Source organism: Jaculus jaculus, chromosome 13 (assembly GCF_020740685.1).
Source record: "Jaculus jaculus isolate mJacJac1 chromosome 13, mJacJac1.mat.Y.cur, whole genome shotgun sequence".
In the NCBI taxonomy this organism is placed as follows: domain Eukaryota; kingdom Metazoa; phylum Chordata; class Mammalia; order Rodentia; family Dipodidae; genus Jaculus; species Jaculus jaculus.
This window is the reverse complement of record NC_059114.1, coordinates 79,913,822-79,940,456: the sequence shown is the minus strand read 5'-3', so window position 1 is coordinate 79,940,456 and position 26,635 is coordinate 79,913,822. Positions and strand designations below refer to the sequence as shown.

Below are 26,635 nucleotides of genomic sequence, written 5' to 3'. Positions count from 1 at the left end.
TGGCTGGTCTGTTATGTGAAGGTCATAACCCAGTAATGGAAAACAAAAACAAAACAAGACCCTGGCGTTGTGGACCATAGCAGGCTGACAAGTGGGCAGATATAGCAGGGTTTGTGGACTGAAGTGGGCTGGACTAGTTGGGCTTATGGAGTTTGCCTCTCTTCGCCTACTATAATCCATTGAACTACAACATGTTGTAGATACTACAGTCATAAAGGCAAGTTTTCCTAAGAAACTAGCTCAACATCCATTCTTGATTGCCAAGATTATACTTATAGATGTCAGAAAAATCTTGATGTAAAGAGACAATATACCAAAAAGGTGAAAATGCCAAAAATATTTTTTTTTAAATATTCGCTCATGTGTATAGGTTGGAGCTTTGGAATTATTCCTGGGATTGAATCATCAAAATGCAAACCTACGAAAGTATGAAATAACTTACTGATAAAATTGGAGACCAATTCCCAAGACATGGGAATTGTGGTACTGAGAGTATGCAAGGGATTGGAAACTCTTGCCGTTGTGTGGACCATGAAATCCTGGGGCAAAACACGGTCAGCTATTGCTAAGCAGAAACTATTAGCCTTACCCAAGTAGATGGGAGGAAATTTCTGGTACCCTGCATGCTGCTGCCCATCTACTGGACTAACCCTAGCACCATGACTCTTCAAGTTTTCCCAGTCCAGCAGTAAAGATACTTAACAGTTCATCATCAAGGAAAATTCCCACTTGGTGTCTAAGAGAGGTGAGACTGTTTGCAATTTCCTATAAAGAGGATTACGAATCGGAAGATCTGACAACCAACTGACTTAGAGAAATTATGCAATGGTATATTTTGTCTTCTATGTGGATTCCTCACCAAGTGAACTTGGAAAGTTAGATCAAATCCAAGTATCAATGGAAACATTAGACGGATGTTTTGAAAATGTCTGAGAACTGGATTTAATATTCCACAAGGATCATAACAATCTCGTAGAAATGATGATGGAGAGAAATGCTATTGCAGCCCCAGTTGAATGTAACTATTATGTAAATTGATACACAAAACAATCTATACACAGACTTCCTGGTAACCCTAGGCCATGCCTAAACAGCTGTCAATAATATGAATTTTCCTGAGAGCTCAAGTTAACACTGGAGAAATCAGTATAAAAGTGAGAAACTTACTCTCTTATAAACAAAATTTAGAAGGCCACTACCAGGTAAAATGGAAGAGGGAAATTGCCTAAGTTTACCATGCAGTTGTTCACAAAAATGACAGAGAGCCTTTTGCTCTTGCATTTAAGTCCAGGTACTGTACAGAAGTAGTATTCTAATAGTGTGGCAGTGCAATGTTCTTCTCTTATTATAAAAATAAACTGAGTACTATTACTGTATTGCTTTGTTTTAATTTATTTTTATTTATGTATTTATTTAGTTATTTATTTATTTATTTATTTATTTATTTATTTATTTATTTTGAGGTAGGGTCTTACTCTAGTCCCAGCTGACCTGAAACTCACTCTGTAGTTTCAGTCTGGTCTCAAACGCACAGGGATTCTCCAACTTCTGCCTCCAAAGTTGCTGAGATTAGAAGTGTGTGCCACCATGCCCAGATTTTGTACTTGTTGTTGTTTTGTTTCTTTAGTTTGTTTGTTTTCTCGAGGTAGTTTGTCACTCTACCCTGAACTGACCTAGAACTCTCTGTGTAGTGTCAGGGTGGCCTTGAACTCACGGCGATCCTCCTACCTCTGCTTCCTGAGTACTGGGATGACAGGTGTGCACCACCATATCCAGCAGCTTTCCTACCTTTTAAACAGCATCCCAATTCACATAAAGGCATTGCTGTGAGCACTGGCTATTATACTATCCCTAAAACTGAATTATTTTTTTAAACATGTGCATCTTGCAATTTTGGTATTTTTGAATAGATCAAAAGTATAGCAGCAGTCTGTATTATTTCTGCTGTTTGTCACAGTTGTTAGATAGAGAAACAAATATGTATTTCAGGAAAATGTTATTACCATTTCCTCTTGGTTTAAATAAATTCCAAGGTAGCTGGACTTCTTTATAAAAGGACAGGAACAAATCCTAGAGGAATTTTAAAGGAAAAAAAAAAAAAAACAAACTTTTGTAATAGAATATAACATAAGATCAGAAAAATCTTTAGAGATTCGTGTTCTATGGGAGAGATCAGAGACTCATGGTTTACCACAATATTGTGAAGCGAGAGCACCGTAATTACTACAAAGTACCTTCTCTGAATACCTGGTTTGATGGAGAAGGGAGCCTGAAATTCGGTAGGATGGAGCACTGTGGTAAGAGAACAGAATTATCGAGCCATGGCTAGGGGCTCAGATTGTTCTTAACATTGGCCAGGACAAAGGGCACCGCAGTGCAGTTCAGCAAGGATGCTGCTTAACTTGCACCACATGTCTCCTTGAGCTGTGACCATGCCTTATCCAGAGATCCACATTCCGCCCACTCCCTGCAGGCTCTGTTGCACAGGAACTGTGATAGACCAGCCTTGCTGGTTGTACAGTTCTCTCTGTGGACTCACCTTTACCCTGGCCATCAGAGTAACTCTGTTTATATTATGGTAGGTGATATTTACTATTATAGTTTAGTTACAAAACGTTGTTGATTTGAAACTTACATTACTTTTTTTTTCTAATAAAATCAAATGTAACAGTATAATTACATTTTTTGTATGCCCACACTCACCTATTTGTAAGTGCCCATATGTCAAATTTCAAAGAAATGACAGTGTGCTAATCCAAGTGGTGAAATACCAGAACAAACTTTAGATCTATGTTCAGCTTACAGCTTAGGCTACAAAGTATATCTATCTTGGAAAAAGATATAAGGCAGTGCTATGCTATAAATATGCTTGCCATATTTCATTATTCACAATTGCTTTAAACAACTTGCTATATGATGAGGTTCATTCATTTTGTTTTCTGTTTAGTTTTCAGAGATTGTCTTTATTTCTTGTTGATTTAAACCTGAGTGCATTCATAAACTACACTGCCACTTTTTACACTTACCTGAATTTTCACCTAGATATTGACTTTAACGAATTATAGTATTGAATTATAAATATTTATATCAGAAACAGGTGTGGACATACATAAGCCTACATATCTTCCATATATTCATGTACTATGCAATTTAGACAATTATCCAGTACTTTAGGAATATGTATCCACGCAACAAATAAACAGGCTAAGAAATGGAGCACTGTAGGTCTTCCCCTCAGGCTGTGTCCAAATACTTCTCTCTTTTTGTCCAAGCATCACTCTCTTTTACCCTATCTTGAGTCCTTCTAATTACATAGGAAGTTATTGTTTTGCCTACTGTATTGTTTTGCATGTGCACAGTAGTATGTGTGATGTACTGTGGATGTGGTGTGCATGCTGTGTACACGTGTATGCACTGGAGCAATGAATTTGTGCTTTCCAAAGACATCTTGAAGGCTCTCCTGGGGCAGCCTTAGGAGAACTTCAGGTGTCTCCCTCTGCTTCCCACAAAACTAAGTTTCAGCTAGGTATAGTCATGGCCATGTGATTATATGGGTTCTGGAGATTCAAACTAGGGCAGTCTCAGGCCCCTTCCGACCCTCAGGCTTGGGAGGAAGCACATTTCACCACTGAACCAGCCCACTTTGCTAAGTTTTGATTCTATGTTATGTGATGGGTCTTTGGCTATGTAGTAGGCAGACACCATTGACTATGTATTGCATTCTGTGAGAATATCATTACTGTGTATTAATTCTGCTGCTGAAGGGATGTATTCTGTTTTGGGATATAGACGTATGACAGATGTTTTGGGCTGCTGTTATAAATTTATTCATTCAGACTTAGTAGACTAACATTAGCAGATATCCAAATCTTCATGTTACCTCAAAACTTTTAATAATTCTGTTTTTCATTTTTCATCTGTATTTGGAATTGAGTCTTTTTTTCAAGTTCACTATTTCTGTTTGTCATACTAAATTGGAATAACTGATATTTCATGTTATCATTTGGAACAGCCACTCTATTGACAAATCTTTACTTTCCTTCTATTTCCTTTAAAGCCCCTTATAATTAATTTACAGGGATTTATAGCACCAAACTATGAGGTATTTATAATCTGCATATGCTAGCAATGTTTCTTTTCTTAATATTATTGTCCAAATAATGCAAATAAAAATAAAAGTTTTGACACATATCTCCACAAAATTAGGCTTGATTTATTACTAAATATATTGGAAGTAGGTGTGAACTTTTAATGAATAATGTAGCTTTTCTTGGATTGCATTAATAAAGAGAAGAAGATGAAAAGGAAGGAAGAGGAGGAAGAAAAAGAGGAGAAGTAGGAGGAGGAGAAAGAGAGAACAAGGGAAAATCGATCCTTTTATTAATTCACAAAAAACATGAAATCTAGACATAAAACATAAAATAGGAATAACCAGGCTGGAGAGATGGCCGAGCAGATAAGGAACCTGTGAAGAATAAGGACCCAGATTCAATTCTCCAGATCCCAATAAGCTAGATACATAATGGGGCACATGCATCTGGAATTCGTTTCCAATGGCAAGAAGCCCTGGCACATCTATTCTCTCTCTCTCTCTCTATCCTTCTCTCTGTCTCTAATAAATAAATAAAAATATATGAAGAAAAGAATAACTAAAAGATAAAATAGAACATCACAGACCATGAGATTGGGGTAATATGACGTCACTTAAATAAAATAAAGAAAATACTACTGTAATAAAAAAGTTTACTTCAAATATCTAGAGTAAAATTTTTAATTTTTAAAATTTTAAATTTTAATTCTTAATTAAAAAATATTAGAGTAAAAATCTAGAGTAATATTTTAATAGCATGTTTCATCTTTAAGAGAGTAAGATATGGTTGACCTTTCAATAAATATATTTTATTTGTAGTCTTTTACCACAAACACTTTTATTTGGCCTAATCTTTTCATGATTTGCTTCCCTATTTTTATATTAATTTTTTAATAAAGTTATTGAGTAGAAACTTTGTATGGATAAAAAAGCATCTTATCATATTTTGAAATTTCCATCACTTTGCCTTTTGAGGGATAACGATGATCTTGCTTAGTTTATAAAGACATAAAATGATAGCTAATTTTGGCCAAAAGTTTTACTCAAAAGCATAATTGTAGGCAAGATTATTAATTTCTCTGTACTTTGATTATATATCAATTTCTAGAAAAAAAAATTCACATTCTTTATACTACTAAAGAACCTGGTTCCCCTGGTTCTAAGATTTTAAATGTATTCTTACTTTCTCCTTTGGAATACTATAGCTGAGTTTGTCTTTTCTCCCTTCCTTCCTTTTCTTTCTTTCTTCCTTCCTTCTTTCATTTCTTTCACAGGAGACTTCCCTCTGTAATGAAAGGTAACCTAGAATGGCTCCTTCATCTTCTTAGGCTATGGTCATGATTGCCACATCTGTTTGATGTAAACAACACAAGTTCATTCTCTCACAATTCTGGAGGGTAATCATCTAAATTGACAAATGAATAGGCCTAGTTTATTCTGGAGTATTTCTCCTTGACTTCTCAATAGCCATTTTCATGTTCACATAACATTTTCTCATTGGGTGTGTTTATCCATATGTCTGATTCTTATAAGGATACCACTCTTATTCAATTAGAGTATACCATAATATATTCTATTTCTATTTTACTCTTTAGGAATTCATCTATAAATGCATTTATTTTATAAGGCATTAGGGGGTTGAAAAATCCAACATATAAATTTCAGAGTTATTAACTGAGTGCGAAACAAGTACAATATTTCATTAATGTAAACATCACTTTTACTGAGAAGCAGCACTTCCAGAATGCCATAAGTGTATGAGTTCTGATTACCCATCACTGACATAAAGTGTATTATCTCTTCTCCATTTGTAAAATAACATAGTACCTCCATAAATGATTTGAACTTGAAGCAATTTTGTTTATATTTATGAAATTTTCATTTTAATATTATTATTTATTAATTTGTAAGGAGAAAAGATGGAAAGAGAGGGAGGAAGAGAAAGAGGATTAAGATATCCAACAGGTCATCTTGCCTCTGTAAATGACCTCCAGCTTCATGTATCACTTTGTGCATCTGGCTTTAGGTGGGTACTGGAGAATTGAACCTGGGTCGTCAGGCTTTGCAAGCAAGCACCTCAACTGCTGAGCCATCTCTCTAACCCTCATATTTATGAGACTTTCATTTTATCTATAGAAACTTCCATCCTTCAATATCTATCACTTTTTTAAAAATTTTTTATTTATTTATTTGAGAGCGACAGACACAGAGAGAAAGACAGATAGAGGGAGAGAGAGAGAATGGGTGCGTCAGGGCTTCCAGCCTCTGCAAACGAACTCCAGATGCGTGTGCCCCCCTGTGCATCTGGCTAACATGGGACCTGGGGAACCGAGCCTCGAACCAGGGTCCTTAGGCTTCACAGGCAAATGCTTAACCGCTAAGCCATCTCTCCAGCCCAATCTATCACTTTTAATTGATGTGCTAAAATATACACACACAATACTGAGAAGCAAAGGAGAACTAGAGAGAGAGAAAGAGAGGGAGACAGAGAGAGAGAGAGAGGGAGGGAGGGAGAAAAAGTGATGGTTGATATAATCAGTGAGTTTATCAATGCTAAAATTTATAAATGTATCTACATTGTTTGCAAAATAATATATGAAAAAGTAAGTTAATTTCAAAATGTTTAATAAAAGATGCATTTATCTATCTGTCATCTATGTGTTCCCAGACTATCTACTTAGGTATAGGGGAAAAGAACTTTTATAAGGAACAATGACAGAGCCTTCATATTTGACTTCATGTGGTTTAATCTGAAGGATGATGGAAGGATATGAATTTCTTCCTCTCCTGAATGACTCCATTGAGAACATTTGAACTGTTCACACTGAACATCTTCAGGCTTCAGACTTTTATGTCTGAAATAAATTTGAAGGGCAGAGAGTACAGCTCTGTAGTAAAGTTCTGGCTCAGTGTGCACAGGGCCTTGAGTTCAGAACCCATCTCGACCAAGACAATTCTTTAAAATATATTTGAATTATTTCCTCAAAATATTCGGCAAGAAAGAAAATATCCATTTTCTCAGTAATCATATAGCTTATAAGCTTTCATAAGGGAAATAATTAGTATTAAAAAGATGTCTGTTTAAATAGAGAAATATTTCCAGCTATACAAATGGTGAAAAATATAAGGATCTGATAAAAATCAATCAAATATGAATAGTTCTTAATTAAAACTGTATAATTACATATAACTATTGAATATTCATTTAAAAATTATAATGGTCTTAATATAATTAGATGTATGTTCACTTAGATCCCCATAATTCACCTATAGAATTCTTCATATATATATTTAAACTTTTATATATATTCAAAAAAGTTATACACACAGTATAGGTTATCTTAAACATTTAACAGTTTACAAATAGGTACACAATTTTGCAGACTGCCCTAAATTTTTATTGGATTTTCAATATTCTAAATAATGTTTAGCACTATTTACTCAAATAGGACTACCTAGTCTACAGAAATTGAGCTTCCTATGCTGGACAGAAGGGAAGCATCAGCATGACTGCTGCCAGCCAGTAGATATTTTCATTATCAGGAAAATTGACTACGCTTTGCTGTTCAACATTAGCTTCCAAGCTTAGGATATGAGGAGAGCCACCCATAGCCCAGAAGTCCGGTGTGCCCTCATGTAACATGCCTGTGCATGAAGGAACCAGAACGGAAGTTGTCATGAAACGGAAAACCATCCTGGAGAAGATGAAGATGGTAGTGACTTGGGGTTGCCACTTCATCTCCCTCTCAAAAGCGTGTCATCTCCTCTCTGGCTGCATCACTCAGCAGAGAAGCCAGGCACTTCCTGAGTCTCTTTAATGGTATTCTAAAATAACTCTTTTCTAGGAATTCAAAATGCCCCTGACAGCAAGAAGTAACCAAATATATTCAGTCAGCTAAGATTCAATTTCAGATTTTCATGGAACACTATGATATATTATTTTTGTAAAATCCTTTATACAGGGCTGATATTAAGCCACAGAGCTAGAGCTTGTTGCAATGCTGGCTTTGAAAAAAAAAAAAAAAAAAAAAACCTTCAATTCTGTCTTCCTTTGGGTCTATACACACTGCCTCAAAATCCCAAGCCCGTGTATCCAGCTTTTTGTCCTCATAACACTGAGTGTTGAACCCTTGCCTAGCATCTTCAGTACCATCCCAAGGGTCGACTGCCAGCTTGATAATGCTTATCCCAGTATTCTGTCTACTGGTGCTCAAGTTCCCCTGTAAATATTTACTCTCTTAAGTCACAGCCTATCAGGTGCTGATTTCTTGAAATATTTGAATTTTAACCCTTTTATAGGTAGCTATGTCTAAAACATGTTATCTGCACTTTGTGTTATACTGTATAATTTCTTTTCGATCACATTTATAAAGTTCATTTCAATCTATTTTTCTTTTCTTTTCTTTTTTGAGACAAGCCCAACTGACTGAACTTTTTGATTTTATGTGAGAGAGGAAGAGAGAGAGAGAGAGAATTTGTGCACCAGGGCCTCCAGCCCCTGTAATTGAACTGCAGATGCATTTGCTACCTTGTGAGTATGCGCAACATCATGCACCTGCATCACTTGGTGCCTCTGACTTGCGTGGACCTGGAGAGTCGCACATCAGTCCATAAGCTTTGCAGGCAACCGCTTTAGCCACTGAGCCATCTCTCCAGCTTGAGTTCTATTTTTCTATTTTTGTATTTCATGGACAAATATCTTACTGGCTTGTTTTGTTATTTTCAGAAGTACCTCATGAAGTGTTCCAGGACAGCCTTGAACTTGCTATGTAATTTCCAGCATTCAGGAAGTAAAGGCAAGAAAATCAGAATTTCCAGGCCAGCCTCACCTACATAGTTGGTTCAATGCCAACTTCTGCTACATGATAGCCAGTCTCAAAACAACAATAAAAAATCTTAATTTTTTATTTGTACAACCTTGCTACATAATGAATTTATTTATTTATTTGAAAGAGGAGAGGGAGAGAGAGAGAGAATGGGCATGCCAGGGCCTCTAGCCCCAGCAAACTAACTCCAGACAGATGTGCCACCTTGTTCATCTGGCTTACGTGGGTACTGGGAAAACAAACCTAAGTCCTTAGGCTTTGCAGGCAAACACCTTAACAACTAAGCCATTTCTCCAGCCCAATGGGTAGCATTTTAATTCTGCCACACTTACTATAGCATTTTTGTTATGCATGCTATCAATTTATTGTATTCATACAATGTGGTGGTTTAATTCAGGTGTCCCTCATAAACTTAGGTGTTCTGAATACTAGGTTCCCAGCTAATAGAGATTTGGGAATTAATGGCCCCTGGAGGCAATGTAGTGTTGGGGGTGGGCTTATGGGTGTCATGGCCAACTCCCCCTTGCTAGCGTTGGGCACTCTCCTGTTGCTATTGTCCACCTGATGTTGGCTCGAGGGTGATGTCCACCCACTGCTCATGCCATCGTTTTCCCTGCCATCATGGAGCTTCCCCCTCGAGCCTGTAAGCCAAAATAAACCTCTTTTTCCCCCACAATCTGCTGTTGGTCCAGTGATTTCTGCTAGCAATGCGAACCTGACTGTAACATATAAGTTAATAAGCTTGTGACCAATTTGAAAATGTGAAATGGGCTATTGTGATTTTTGTTACCTAGAAAATAAGGGTGTATAGGAAATATTGTAAATATTTAGTAACTGTTCAATGACCGCATGGTTCAGTATAGGCCAGGGAAGCTCTGGCAGCAGAGAAAATGATAACATCTGCTGTGTCCAAGTTCAGGAATAGGACACCAGATCCTTTGAGAGCTGTGTCGTGGAAAGGAACGTTGGAAACCTGCTTCCGAGGTTTGAGGAGCCTTTAAAGAACACTAGCATTTGTCTTGTTTGTGTGACCTTTCTGTGACTTTTCTGTGCAATGTGAAATTGCTGTGCCTTCACTTCTTAAAACTTCTACCCTTCTGGAGTTCCTCTACTTCAATTATTTGTAATACTCTCTCCAGCTTCCCTCTCGGATAGGCTACCTCTTATATCATGCAATTATAAGTGATTGATACAGAGAATAGCAGGAGGTAATCTCTAAGTTCCTCAGGGACCAGACACACACCTAATCAAGTGCCCATGCAATGGCAGAAAGAAGGCATGGAGAAGATTCAGCTGGAATAGTGTGGTGACATAAATGAATAAAATATTAAAGATAATTCAGATACTCTCAGTGGAATTCTCAAGCCTAATATAAAATATGAAGCAAGTACGTAGACTTTTTTCTAATGTACCTAACACTCAAATGCTTTACGACGACTTTAAAAGTTGACATTACTAGAGTGATTTTTTTTCTATAGTGCCTTTGATAAATATTCTTTGGCATAGGGAAGTGAATTATTGTCTTCTAAATTAACAACTTTATATCTGGTTACATTTAATGATTATCAGAATGGAAGATTAGGAAGAAATCATAACACATGAATTTTTTTAAAGTCAGATAGGTTACTGTAATTCACTCAGATACCCTTTTAATTGTGTGCCACTTACACTGAATGTCATTTAAACACATTCCATCTTCCAGTACCCAGCAAAACATAGATGGGAGTAGGATTTTAAATTTCTTTTTCTAATCATATTTAAATATTTTAATTTATTTTCAAGCAGGGAGATATAGAGAAGAGACCCAGAGACAGAGAGAATGGGTGAGCTGAGGCCTCCTGCCGCTGCATGTGAACTCAAGTTGTGGCTTTATGTGGGTACTGCGGAATCGAACTCAAGTTCTTAGGCTTTGCCGGCAAATGTCTTAGGTGCTGAGCCATCTCTCCAGTCCAGTTTATATGTATGTATGTATGTGTATATATGTGTGTGTGTATGTGTGTGTGTGTGTGTGTGTGTGTGTGTGTGTGTATGTATTTTGAGGCAGGATCTTGCTCTAACACAGGCTAACCTGAACTCAGACTGTGGCCCAGACAGTTTAGAAATTTGTGGTGATCCCCCTACCTCAGCCTGCTGAGTACTGGGAATAAAGGTGTGCACCAAGAGGGCCTGCAGCCCTGCCTAGGACTAGGATTAACTTCCTGCTATCTTGGGCAATTAATGAGTTGTAAATTTATGTATTTATGCTGGCTATTGACTTTCCCAAGATAGGATCAGGCTTCAGTTACTCACAATTGCCAACTCCTTTCCATCTCTAGGCTTCCCCTGCTGAGAGTCAGGTTCCCTAAACCACAAAACTGTGAACACATAAAATATGCCTCGTGGGTCTGTTTGTCATATAAAATGAAAGTGAGGATGAAGCCTTCAGTGAATAATGCTGGAGAAAATTTGAGGAAGTCTTTGTCATATCTCTTTCCTTTTAACAAAAGAGAGGCCTAAAAGGTAGTGATTATTTTATTTACCATCTGGGAGAACTGAAACTCAGTTTCAAAGCAAGAGGGTTTTATGAGAATATATTAATAGATTTGCATGCTGAGTAATCTAAAAATGATGTTTTTGTAAATTATAAGCATTTTTCTTATAATGTGTATGTAGTACCCCTCATGTGCACAGAGCTATCTTTTGTTATTGGTTTGAAAGTGCAAAATTAGACCTCCATCTAATCTTTATCAAAGATAAAATAAGAAAAGGTAAGTGGTTCCAGGTCATGTCATTCCCACTTAGCAGCATTATGCTATGCTGTGAATCATCTAATTCATGATTTTTTTTTAATTCAAACCATTTTGAAAGTTAGTCTCATATTTCATCATTGTAAATTATAAAGTGTAAATACACAAGACTTAAATGTTTCATTTTAGAAAGTTTCAGAATTCTTGGAGTCACCTTTGAAAATTTTTTTAAAAATTGATTTTATATAATTGCTTGTATAATAACTATTTAAAATATTTCACATACCTATTTGAAATTAGAATTCCTTAGAAGAAAATTGAACATAGTTAAGTATTAACAAATGTATTACTCTCATAAAAGGTTTTTATGTTTTCAATTATATATGTGTTATTGAAAAGTAATAGATTAATAATGAATTTCTAGGATCAGAATTTCTGCTTGACCTTATTTAATAATTTGTATATTAAATAATAGAGCAAAAAGACACACATGATTATCTAATATTGAAGTTTCTTATTCTAATTTTCAAGGTAAAATAAATTTGTTATAGTCACATTTCTTATAGGTACCTTTTAACAGATAAGTTTCTAAATGCATCAATAAAATCAAGGTCATAGAGGGAAGTGTGCACTGATCTCTGGCTAAGTGAAAGAGTTGTTCCCATCAAAGAGTCTTCTAAATATGTATATTTATTCCCTTTCGTTCATGCATCTCTCGCCCTTGGTCAGAAAACATGCTTTTTTACAGATAACAGTCAGTGTCTGGGAGAATCAAAGATCTGTCCTAATGGCAAGAAGAGAAACATGAGTGCCTGGCAGGAGAAGAGTCGTCTGTGTCATGTGCCAGCATCCACAGGATGTGTCGATTAAATATGAGTGCTGCTCTCACTGACAGCCTGAGCACCTCCTCCAGGGAAATGCTATAGACACTGAGGAGATTCACAATTCTCACTTTATTTTACTTTTATCTTGTTTGTGATGGAACTCGAGACATTTTGCATGCTTGACTTAGCAAGGGTCCTACAAGCATACTATATCCCCACCTTTGAGGACATCAATTATCAAGCACTCATATTGCATTTGTTATATTCCACTTGTTAAGAAAACTTCAAGTAAAATGTGATTCAAGGTCTACATATGCTGGACAAAACTATATTTTAAGAAGAGTTTCGTGGCTTGTTCCTTGTAATTAGCCCTCCTGTGCTTGCCGATGGCTTTGGTGGAGGTGAAATTTCCACACTTTTATAGTACTTGGAAACAGACCTATACCTCTTAGTGATGCTGTTTCAAAGGGATGATTCCCAGGTTCTGAGAAATAAAATCCTAGATGGCAGACTGTGTACATCTCATAGACAGAGAAAAGGTGAACAAGTACTATTTTTCTAAAGTAAGTGATTTAGGACGAGGAGCTCAGGAACTTGTGGTAAGGAAGTGGAGCAGGACATAAGTCAATCTTTACTATTATCTAAGGGAACTGGACAATTTCAATTTCACTTTTATAAGTTCACAAACATACACACTCACCCACACCCACATATACACACATATGATTTACATATTCTGAAAAAGTATAGGCACAGAATGTTGAAGGACATATTGTTAAGAAAGTACTGTTTCATATTTGTTTGAAATGCAATTAATTTCCAGATATGACCACTCACTAGATGTTTATAGATGACTTTCGCAATATCAGCCACATATGGTCAGTATTGGTGAAAAGTGTTCCCACATTTGAAAGGTACTGAATAATGTCAATAAGAAGTGATTGCTTCTGAAATTTAGAATGCTGCTTTGATGTTTCAGCTTAAGAGAATTTGCCTTTTGAGGCTAGCCAATATCAAGAAGTTCTCTACTGACACCTTTTATGTTGAATTCTCTGACTAAAGAATCCAGTTATTGAGGTTGTGTCCCTTTTAGGGCCACCATAAACAGAACTTCAACACAGGGCATTAACACACTGCACTGTGGATGCCTGCCAGAGCCAATTATGCCCTCAGACAAGAAGCTGACAACATAATTAGCATGAAGCAAAACATTACATTGTTGTATACTTTCATTCTACCTAGTGTTATTAATGGTTCTATTAAAAGCACAGAAAAGAAACGTTATAATATTTGTTCTCATGGTAACTCTCTCTAAACACATAAAGAAAGGCAATGATTAGTCATTTTTATTCATTTAATATTCAGTGTGTTCACTTGCCAAATCACAAAGGCCAGAAAAGAAATTAACCTTTGCTCTTGGTTTGATGGGATTGAAGCTAAAATAAGAACCAATGAGCATTAATATTGTTACACTTAAGCTGCTGGGGAGACAGATGACTCCTTTAAAATAACTCCAGATGGTTAGTGGTATATCCCTCTCAAAACAAAAATTCCAGCTTGTTTGGTTCAAAGATCATTAGTTCCCTTATTCGACAATTTGGGACTTCACTTCTCATAATGTGAGAAATGCACTGTGTTGTCTAACAGAAAGTGTGATTCTGGCCTAATTAAAAGGCTCACATAAGCAGGGCAGGGTGGAGTGACGCTGCTTCATTACAAGGGTGGCTGTTCCCACAAGGCAGACACATCAAAAGATGCTTGGAAGTGGTCCAAGACATCAGTCAAAGGGAATGTGCTTCCCAGATAGCAGGGCTACTGAGTGGGATCGCAGCTCTGGGAGCTGTTTGATCTGAGCGTGGCTTTTTATTTGTTTGTCAGATTGGTGAAACAGAAGACCTCAGAGGGAATTGAGCATGTAGACCGAAACTGAATGTGACCTTTGAAGCTGACAGGCCAGCATTGGGGCTGAGAGGTGGCACTGGTACCCGTGTGGTTGGCAAAGTTTTGGGTGGAGAATGACAAATTAATGGAAAAGGGGAAAGCACTATGGTGCAGCCTCTCTTAGGGCTGTGATCTCCACTGCTTGGCCTCGTCTGCAAAAAGGCTCTGTGCTAATTGGAAGCCAGGCATTCAAGGAGAAGTGAGCTACTGTATTGGTGAAGAGTGCATCAATAGTAAGGATGAAAATGTAGAAACTCTTATTAAAATCCCAACACGATAAATCTCCTTTTGGGAAGTAATCCCACCTATGTGAGAGGTTTGAGTTAATTTCAAATGTCAAAAAATCAGTAGTACTTTTAGACTCATCTATAGGATGCTAGAGGTTAAATACACACACACACAGATACACACACTGTCTGTTGTTAGAGTACATAATAGATTATTCAATGATGTATATGGAACAGAGCATATAAGAAAATATGTATATGATTAAATTATAATGTGTATGTATATGCATATATATATATATATATATATGTTAAATGTAAGTACTTATCACTCTATAAGTAAGTACATATGTATACACACACAGAGAAAGAGATAACACAATGTGCCATGATATATCTATGCATGATTGAAAGAAAGAAAATGAAAAGTTAGAGATTGGCAAAGTTTGAGTATTTGTGTGCACTTAAACTGTAACTTCATAATAAAGTGATGTATATACACATGGTAAAGAAGACTTGAAGACAGATAGATTGGCCTTTCTCTACACAGTTTAAATTAATATTCAATTTCAAAAATCTCTGTTATGTGAAAGAAGATACAAAAAGAAAGAAAATATTTTTACACCTGGCCTTTGGTCTTCAGGAGCAAAAACAAAAAAATAAATAAATTCTTACATTTCTTTAAATTTTCAGAGTAAATTTAATTTGTTTTACCCTGTCTACCCACTTTAATTTTTATAGTTAGACAATTTCAACTATAAAGAAATTTTAATAATTTTTTGAGGTAGGCCAAATAGACAGGTATTTTTTTGTTTGAGAGAGAGAGAGAGCGAGAGAGAGAGAGAGAGCGAGCGAGCGCATATGAGGGCCTCCAGCCACTAATCAAACTCTAGAAGTGTGCACCATCTTGTGTACACATGACCTTGCACATGTATCAACTTGTGCATCCGGCTTATGTGGGATCTGGAGTCAAACACCGGTCCTTAGGCTTTGCAGGCAAGTTCTGTAACTGCTAAGCCATATCTCCAGGCCAGATTTTAATAAATTTTAATTTTGTTCATAAAGCATACTTCAGTGATTAATAGAAAAAAAGATTACTTAATGATGTATTTCCCAACAACCATTGTGAAGTCAATTTCATTGAAATATGTGCACATATGTTCTAATTTCTTAATGTTGACCACTTTGTTTAAGGGGTTGGTTTCATACTGTCCCTATTGTATATTCAGAACACTTATTAATCATTTTCATTTTCCAAAGCAAGCAGAAAATATCTGTAGTGCTTTGGATTCAAAATCCTTTAAGAGTTTTAGAGCAATTTCCATTCAAATACAGCCTAGTCTTGACTCACAATCCTTAAAATAATTAATCAGACACACTTTTGTTTTTCTATAGCAATTTTCTCAATAAAGTCACTTTCCTAGAATCATATGTTTATTTAGTCTCATAACTCATAAATTAGAAATATTAATGAATCCAGTAAAACAGATTTGTAAAGTAAAATTTGATAATTTATGACAGACATGAAATTAAGTTTGTGTGTAAGATTATGTCTATTAAATAAGCTACAGTCAATGAGGAAAGGGGTCTTTGGATAGATGGAATATGATATGGAGGGAAAAGAAACAATTTCTTTCATCTTCCATGCTTTTGGAAAAAGTAATCTTACGATGTAAACAGAAATTAATCAACTATAGCTCAGTGATAAAGACATAAAATGCCTATACAACTCCCTGGAAGCTAAAAGGGAGACAAATATAAATATTACAATAAAAATAAAAATTGTTTGTAGGAAAGCCTTAAGAAAATTGAGGGAATGCATGAGATAAGATATGGTCCCAAAACAAAATCGCACAATCATTTCTGAACAGAGATTTTAAATTACAAACCCTTTAGAACAACCTGAACATGATTTTAAATGCATTTTTTCTAATAAGAAGCAGCCAGATTTTCAATGACATTTCAGAAATTTGTAAGTATGAAGACTACATGGCATAATTGCTTGTGATTAAACTGAATTGCTACTAAATTTAACCTTGCTTACATGTGAATGCAAGCCTGTTAAGCAGGTTGGATTTTTGAAAATAAAGATGAAGTACTTTAAGAATAATTGTAAACATACAGAAATGAATAAAAAAGATATCGGTTGAAAATGTTTAACATGATAAGTCTCAATTTCATAGATGCTTTTTCAATGACTACTTTTAGAAATATGTTTACTCAGTTATCATTATTTGAATATGCAAAAGTCATTATGTTTTGCTGTGGCTATAAAATTCATCATCTAAATATTTTCCACTTGGCGTGTGAAAATATATGCCATACTTTTCATAGAGACATATCAAGAACATGAGCAAATGCTCAGTAATCTGCTCGTGGTTTTCACAGAAGTTCATGGAGCAGCTAAGAAACACCCTGTGTTGGTAAAGGTTCAATAGTAGTGGCACTAGTGAAGCCCTTGTTCACATCAGTAATACAGATAGAAGAGAGATCGTGTCATTTTCTTCCACTAACATACAGTGTTTTGAAGGAGAATGTTTGGGCAAGTTTTTGTTTTACATAAGTATACCAGCTAATCCAGTGCTAGGTAAACATAAATATTACTATTAATTTTACGCTAATTTAAGTAACAAAAATATGAACCCCAATGCTCACTTTTGTCTATGCTTTTACATGTAAAACTATCATGGAAACTAACATAGAAGAAACCGATATTCATGTTTGAAATATAAAATGCTGCAGTTTAGGCACACTCTGATAACGCCAAGATGTATCAACCACCATACAATGTTTTGGTCATTATATATGAATGACATTTCAGAATGTTATTTCATCTTTGTTTTTTAAATTTTTATATATTTATTTATTTATTACAGTGCTTGCTTTGGCAGCACATATACTAATTTCTTTATTAGAGAAGCAGAGAGAGATAGAGAGAGAGAGATTGAGAGAGAGAGGAGAATGGGTGTGTCAGGGCCTCCAGCCACTGTAAACGAACTCCAGATGGTTGTGCCACCTTGTGAATCTGGATTTATGTTAGTACTGAGGAACCAAACTCAGGTCATTAGGTTGTACAGAAAAGTGCCTTAACCGCTGAGCAATCTGCCCATCCCCCGTTTTTATTTTTTTAACTCTAAGTGTTTATGCCTCGCTGGTTTTGACATTGCCTGCCTAACTTCCCTCATTTTCTAAGAACCAAGTACTACATCATAAGGAAGTGCTCATTTTTACGTATTTTAAAGTGGCTTAAATGCCGGTCACAGCCCTGTTGAAATACTTTCACTTCTCCACGTCCATCTGATGTCAGAGTTGTAAGTTACAGATATGAGGTGTTCTGAGAAGCTGCCAGGTTCTCTGACACATGCGCATCCAAAAACAGTGTTTGAGTTCCAGCACTTACATAATTGCAGAGGGTCACGGTTTTGTGAACTGTTACATGAGCTACTACTTGCTGGAGTTGGATAGCATTTTTCCTTAATTAATGTTTAAGGAATGAAATTATAAATATATTTTAAAGCTGAAAGTAGTAAGCCTCATGCTGAACTTGGTAATAAAGACGAGAATACAAGAAAATAAATGTGAATAGCGGTTATTAAATGGGCCAAAAATCAGGAAGAGACATTGGGCCAAGGCAATTAAGATGAAAGTAATGGCTGGACATTGAAATATTTCAAACATAGGAATTAAAAATGCTTAATGGATGCATTGTCCTAGCTCAGGCACTGCATTTAGAAGCCTAAACCGATTAACCCCACCTATAAAGGCGGACACTACTTAATGAGAGCTAACTCCTAGGAAAGTTGGTAAAAGGCAGAGTTGATTAAAGTTTTAAAAAATAGCAGTGTAATATGTTTTTTTTTTTCAATAATCTATCTTGGGTAGAAAAGAGAAGACTATAAGAAGAGAGAAAACAATCTACTGTGGTAAGTTATTTATGTCTTTTTTCCCATAAAACAGAGTAACCCTACAAATGCATTCTCATGTCTTGGTCCTTGCGGTAGACATAATGCAGGAAAGATACCAGACTCCTTGAGTATCATGGAGGCACATAACCTTAGGTCACTGTTAAAATCCAAGAGACACATTGCAACATAGCACTACTGAGATCTTCCTTTGACTCTGTCTTCACATACACAGCAGTTTACATGGCTATCCATACAGCTGACTGCTTTCGCAATATTTATGGAGTTCAAGCAAGATACTACAACCCCCAGGTTTTGCATATGAAATTATTTACAAAAGAAGACATGGCAAAACCAATTGCTGACGCCAGTGTTCTGACACATTAAGTGACCTGCAGACTAATGCATCCCACTCAGGGATGAAGAAGTTATTCACTGCTCACCTCATACGTGAAACCTTAGGTGCAGATCATGACAGAAGAACTTGCAATAGACATAAGCACACAGCTCTTCCAAAGAGACCATCACTTACCTACTTAGTCCTTGGACCTTCATCATCCAGGTAGAATATTGTCTCACCTCTCCCCTAGAAGTCTGGTAACAAGTTTGGGAAAAAAATATATATATATTTCACTCACAGAATAAAATTCAGAGAAGATAGGCTGGGTAGTTAAGCAAGACTTTGGTTTCAGAATTGCTGATCAGACCCTGCCATCTCCTGTCTTCAGATCAGTGCTCATGTGGATAAGCTCTAGAGCAGCCCCAAGACAGGCAGGCTTATGCCTCCACTTCATCAGACTTCTGAGCCGGTCCTCAGCACCTGAGGCCAGTTTCAGTGGTTTGAAACCAGAAGTCCACCTCTGTGGTAGCCAGTTCATGATAGTGTGCGTCTTGTATGGACTCATGTGTTGTGTTTGTCTTGTCAAGCTGAGTACTCTGGATATGTTGTAGCAATGAGACATTGGCAGCCACATGTGTGGTATTGGTGCTGAGCCTGGTAACTCCATGGTGATTTTCACAAATCCTAGAGGAATCACATGGTGACAGACCATTGGGCAGTGACTCTGGACAAGGAGTCTACTTACAGAAGCCCCACAGAGACAGAACTAGGTTAGATATCCCCATGAGTTACGCTGAATAACATATTTGCATGTTTGTAACAGATTGGGATTGAATTCCCACTTGTGATCAATGTTAGGTATTTGGAGACCAGCTTTCAATTCTGTCATCATGTAGAAATCAATGCTAGAATATAAGAAGGTCAAAACTCCAGAAAGACACACATAAAACCAAATTATAAGAATTGAGTAAATGTTAAGTATTTCAATGCCCAGATACATCATACTGTAAGCCTTAAGAGCTTTCAGTAATATTTTACCCTACCTAACAATCAGATGAGGCATAAGAAACTATTCACATAGCAATCACTAGGGGAAAACTCTCATGTTGAAATTACAACAATTTCGTTAGGAAACTCAACTGTACCCATTAAAACTAGATCTGTTACTGTGTGTAAAAGATAAATAATTTAAATTATTATATGTACATGTGAAAAATATAGTAAATGAAATTAGAACAAGGTAAAAGTTATTAATGGAAATATACATCTAGTGGATGCAAGAGTTAGTGAGCTCAAAAAACGCGTATGAGAAAAATATTCAATCAGATAATGAAAAAAAAAAATTCACCAGGAATTAAAACACAAAATAAAGCAGGGACTTTAGGCCAATATTAAAATATTAAAAGAGCAATATTAAAAGAGCAAATACTTATGTTATTGGATTTCAAGAGACAATTCAGAATGTCAAAAGAGTAAGGAAGATTTTTTTCAAAGAGAAAATATCACAAAATTCTGCAAATGTTCAGAAGAATACAAGACAACAGGTGCAAGAAGGTCAGAGGTCAGCATGCATACCCAAACCAACTAAACCTGCATAAATATTTTAGAATCCAGCTTTTAAAGGTTAAAGTTAGAGAGGAGATTACCAAAGTTGCAAAAGAAAATAACACAAAAGAGTGTCCTAATTCTTTTGGAATGAGATGTCTTAGTAAATATTGTATAGGCCAAAAGGGAGGCAGGAGGGGTTTTCACTGTATGGCGTGGGGGACGGGGTCGTGCATGCAAACAGACAGGACTCCCAACAGAGGTTAAAATATATATATATATGTGTGTGTTAAAGCAAGCAGGTCAGATTGAAAGGATGAGATTACCACAGTAAATGCCAAACCATACTACAGAGAGAAAGTGACAGACAGCCAGGTACATTCAAACATATAGACAAATGGAAGAGAACCAAAGGCCCCAAAATGAAAGCACACAGTTTTGCTCACCTGATTTTTGTCAAAGGTGTCAGAAGCATTCACTGGACAAAATATTAGCTAGCCAACAAATGGTACCTGCAAAACTGGATATCCGCCTGAAAAAAAAGAATGAAATTAGATCCATATGTTTATTCACATAATAAATTAAGTTCAACATGGGTCAAATACATGAATTTAGAACCTGAAATGCTGAGTTGCTATAGGAGAACACAAGAAAAACGGTTCAAGAGATAGGTATATGCAAGAGTTTTGAGAACAGGTCTATACTAAAACACGAAATAGCTCCAAAACATTGAAAAATGGGACATCATGAATTAAAACACTTCTGTCCCACCAAAAAATACATCATACATGACAATGTCTTCCTTCTCCTTGCTGTTGACTATGTTGCTTCCAATTTTCCATTACATCAAGCAGTATTGAACAAGCACAATGTGGCAATGTTTTTGTAAAACACCTTCATGATTTGTTTTGAATAAATATTCATAAACTGGAAACATCTTATTCATGATCCTTAAATGTTTGATTATGAGTTAATACGTATGTAACATGTACACAAATGCATGTGGTTCTTGTAATATCTATAAGTGTTTGCATGTAATGAGCAGACACCAACACATATATGTAGATACACATACATCCATATAGCTTGTATGAGAAAAGTAAAAAAAAAAAAAGTAAAGGTACATCATTATTTATTTTGTAAAATCTTCTTTATTAACCTCAATGATTTTTTTAAGGATCATGATTTTTACATTACAGCTAATCTATTTTAAACTACTAGGACTATCATAGGTCAAAATCTTCATAAATAAAATAATATACTCCATTAGCACTTGATAATATATATAGAAATATCAAAATGATACACTTTAAGTTATTACTCAGCAGACTAACACTTATTTTCATATTTTTTTCAAAAATAAGCCACATTGCTTTTGTGTTTTTCCTATCATATAATGGTAATGAAATTCATTTTAAAAATATGTATATTTGAATTGACCATAAGGTTCAATATCACAGTTACCTGGATTAGATTTCTGACACAATGCCATCATATGATTGATTGGTTGGTAGATGGGTTAATACTGAGATGACTGGAAATATTTTTGTCAAAAAACAAACATCACATTACTGAAACTCAGAAGAATATATTTTCAGCAATGTCAGTGGTGTCTTTTAAATTCTCGTTTTTACTGTTACATTTAAACCACTTGCAATGTAGGGCATAGGAAAACATAAGCCAAAAAGAAAAATCTGAATGTTATTCCACGCATGCTAAGATACTGACAGTTCACTGGTATATAATTATTATTGTCACTGGAAAAAATACCAACAGTATAAAATAGTATCATAAAATATATTGCAATAATAGTCAGATTATTAGGGAAGAATCTTAAAAATGCTAAAAAAATAATACTAAGGTACTTTTTAGGTAAGATTACAATTCACACATTACTGAATTACTTTTGTATAGTCATTGAAAGATTTCATTATAATAAGGCAAGAAAATATGGTCTATCTTTTTTTTGTTCATTTTTAAAAATTTATTTATTTGAGAGTGACAGACACAGAGAGAAAGACAGATAGAGGGAGAGAGAGAGAAAGGGCGAGCCAGGGCTTCCAGCCACTGCAAACGAACTCCAGATGCATGTGCTCCCTTGTGCATCTGGCTAACGTGGGACCTGGGGAACCAAGCCTCGAACCAGGGTCCTTAGGCTTCACAGGCAAGCGCTTAACCGCTAAGCCATCTCTCCAGCCCTTTTAAAATATTTTCTGTTCATTTTTTTATTTATTTAAAATATGGTCTATCACGGGCTGGAGAGATGGCTTAGCGGTTAAGCGCTTGCCTGTGAAGCCTAAGGACCCTGGTTCGAGGCTTGGTTCCCCAGGTCCCACGTTAGCCAGATGCACAAGGGGGCGCACGCGTCTGGAGTTCGTTTGCAGAGGCTGGAAGCCCTGGCGCGCCCATTCTGTCTCTCTCCCTCTATCTGTCTTTCTCTCTGTGTCTGTCGCTCTCAAATAAACAAATAAAAAAAAAATTGAAAAAAAAAATATGGTCTATCTTAATGTCATTTTCACACATTAACTTTGATGCTCTTTTGGGTAAGGGAATAACTTTATGAGGTTTTGATTACTATTTCAATGATGATCAGTGACAAGTGGATTTTTTTCATATATTTGCTTGTGCAAAACTTCACACAAAGATTATTAGTAACTAAATTTCTTAATATATTCTTTGACTGTTTTGCTATTATCCTCACCTCACTAGATGAGCATTGTCTGCTACCTATAAATTGGCACAGAAATAGCCATGGACATTCAGTAATTATTACTATGATGGTTAATTTTGTGTCAGTTTGGCTGGATTCAGGAATGCTCAAATAGTTGATAAACCATTGTTTGTAGTTGTATATGTGAGATTATTCCTAGATGACATTGACATTTGAATTTGTTAATGAGGGAATAAAAATCACATCCATTAAGGAAGGCAACCAACAATTAATCACATGGGGCCTGAATAGAACAAAAGCACAAAAGAAAGGCAACTATATTTCCTCTCCTTATTTCAACTACCATATCCACCTCCACCTGACTTCTGAGTGCACAGTGCCATACTTACATGTGGTCATACACTGTCACGTACACCAATAGCAGTCCATTCCCCCCACCCCTAGACTAAGCCTTATCTCAGGTTGAGAGTTTCTCCAATGGATCTTTAGGCCTTTGGAATCAGCTTAAGTTATACCATATGCTTTCCTCTTCCTCAATATCCACATGGTACATGGTGGAACTCTTCAGCCCTCAAAAATGTGTGAGCTAACCTAACCTTACTTCTTGTAAAAAGATCTCAAATCTTTACCAAGAATAACTACAGAGACAAAGAATTTTAGGATGAGCTTGCATGATTTGGCATTGGAATTTCTGGAACTGGCTTTCTAATTTGACTTAGTGGGAAGAGGTGAGAGACTGCTCATCATACCATAAAGAAGAGCTGGAGAGATGGCTTAGTGGTTAAGCGCTTGCCTGTTCGAGGCTTGATTCCCCAGGACCCACGTTAACCAGATGCACAAGTGGGCGCCCGCATCTGGAGTTCATTTGCAGTGGTTGGAAGCCCTGGCGAGTCCATTCTCGCTTTCTCTCTGCCTGTTTCTCTCTCTGTCTGTCGCTCTCAAATAATTAAGAATAAACAAAAAAATTAAAACCATAAAGAACAATGACCACATGTATCATGATCTCACTATAGAAATATACCAACATCTCATGTAAATAATCATGGTCAATGTGCATAAGCTTTGCGCATTAAGAAATATGCAGGCAAGACCAAAAACAAATTGAGAAAAAGTAACTGTACACATTTGAACATTTCTGGGGACTCTGAAACAAAATGCAATTGGTTGCTGTTTATGCTATGAGACAAAGTGATAGAATAAAATGATTATTCAGAGATAAATCTCTGAGCTTTGAGGATGTGTTTGACCTAATTGTTTATGAGCATGCCCTAGAGACAACATTATCTTCTGTAGGGCTGCACTGTAATTGCTGAGAACAAGATGCAGGAAAGCATTCAGCAATTGGGTAAATAAGAAAGCAAGTCCCATGTTCATTCTTTCTGAATGTCTACCCTTCAAGTAAGGGCCTAGAATGAAATAATTCAATCCTTTAAATTGTGTTGGGGCTGGTGGAAAGTGCCTGATAAATCTTTCACCTTGAAGCCCCTAGGTTCTTGCCAGTGAAAGAGCTGTCAGATTATGATGGAATTGCTCTCTGCTCTCTGCACAAGTTGCCTCTCCGTCCTAAGCAGACGTGGTGAGGTCAGCTTCTATGGCTCCTCCCATTAAAAGGCAGTCCTCCTTTTCCACCTACATTTGATTAGCTCCTCCTGAGGTTGTGGAGATGGTGTCAGTATTTTATAGCCCATGACCAGTCCCCATCAAGACACTCACCAACTTCTTTGCTTTTTAGAAATACACCTGTACTCAAATGTCTTCAGGTCACTAAATGTTAGGTGGATAGCGTGACCCATTGTTTACAAAGCATTCATGAACTTCTGAGGTTAGCTCACAATACAGGCAAAAAAAAAAAAAAAAAAAAAAAAAAAAAAAGTGACCTATGAGGACAATATGACTATTCTAATTTATATTGGTAGAAATTATACATTTTATACATTGATAAAAAATGAATATTAAAAGTTTATGATAGTGAGGGAAGAAACACAAAGTTGAGGAGAGATGAATTAATTGATAGGAGTTCAGTAAACTCATCTAAACTGGCATGTTCCAGCAGACAAACATTTCCACAATACTTCGAGAAATGCATTTATGAATGGTGCCAAGGATTCTTCACAGAGCTCCATACTCAGCCCCTTGCCTGCCAGACCATACAGTAGGAACTGCAGCCAATTGACTGGAAAACATAATTACAAGGAGAGCAATGGGATGTTGGAGGGACAAGGGTCAAAGGCAGCACTATAGTTCAAAGGCACTGTAAGTATATTTTATAGTTGACTGTGTTCCTCTAAAGTTCTTGTATTGGAAAATTTGTCTCCACATTCATATTTTGACAGTATTTTGTGATAGAACATTTATGACTCAACTGCATTGCTCAGCGTTGTGCAGAAAAAATAAATAAATACAATACGCCCTCTCAAACGTAAATAATTTTAACTGAAATTTTACTCAATCCGTTATAATAAGAGACTGAGTAGTCCCATAAGGGTTTCCTGGGGTCAGCACAGCCAGGAAAATGGGAAGCTAGCTATTCAGTCCAAAAAACAATTAGTCTCATAATAAGACTGAAGCCAACGGTGCCATTCCAAAGAGGAGTGCAGTCCAAACTGCGCCTGGCAGGTTGAGGAGCCAAGTTTGCTTTCAAAGGGTGAAGAATCTGGGGTGAACTACATAGGGGACATCAGGAAAAGATACGCATTCATTTAAGTCCTGCCAAGAGTACATGTAAGGGATGGGCAGTTGGCTCAGCAGTTAAATGCACTGCTTTGCAAAGTCTGCTGACCCAGATTCAATTCCCCAGTACCCACATAAACCCAGATGCACAAAGTGGCCCACTCATTTGCAGTTTGGTTGTAGCAGCCAGAGGTCCTGATATACCCATTCTTGCTCTCTCTCTCTCTCCTCTCTCTCTTCTATCTCCCTCTCTCAAAAATAAACAAATACACTTAATACATTCAAAAAAAAAAAGAAAACAGAGCAAATGTAGTCTTTCCTTTCTCTCCACTTTCTTTTAATTTGAGCCTCCAGATTTTTATATGGTGCAACTCAGTTTTACAGCATAACGTTGTCATTCAGTCAGATGACAATCTTCTCTACGAGTGACCTCACAGACACACCCAGAAATGTTTTATCACCATTTCATGTACTCCGGAATACAGCTGTAAAATGTCCCTCATGGCCTCACGTACTTTGGACGTTTGGTCCTGATCTGATGGAAATTCGCCGGAAGAGGCGCGTCACTGGAGGTGAACCTTTTGCTTTACTCCTCTAGCACGTTAGCTAGCACACTCGCTCCTTGCTGCTGCCATGGCAAGCAACTGCCACCTCTGCTGTGCTTTACCCACCATGAGGAAATTTCCCTAGAAATTATAAGCTGAAATAAACCATTTCCTCCCACAAACCATCTCTCACTGGGTTTGTTCTTTGCACCATGGATGAGAAGGTAACTGCTACAATTGTTAAGTAGACAGTCAGTTTTAACCATCATTTGACGATTGCATAAATCTGTGAGGCTAGAGTCTCTCTTGACTGCATTAGTAGCGCTAT

The 26,635-nt window shown here is 36.5% G+C and overlaps 1 pseudogene; it reads left to right on the top strand.

The window, feature by feature from the left end:
• The first annotated feature begins 494 nt into the window (after positions 1-494).
• LOC123454076 overlaps positions 495-26,635 on the top strand; it is a 34,784-nt pseudogene continuing 8,643 nt past the window's right edge.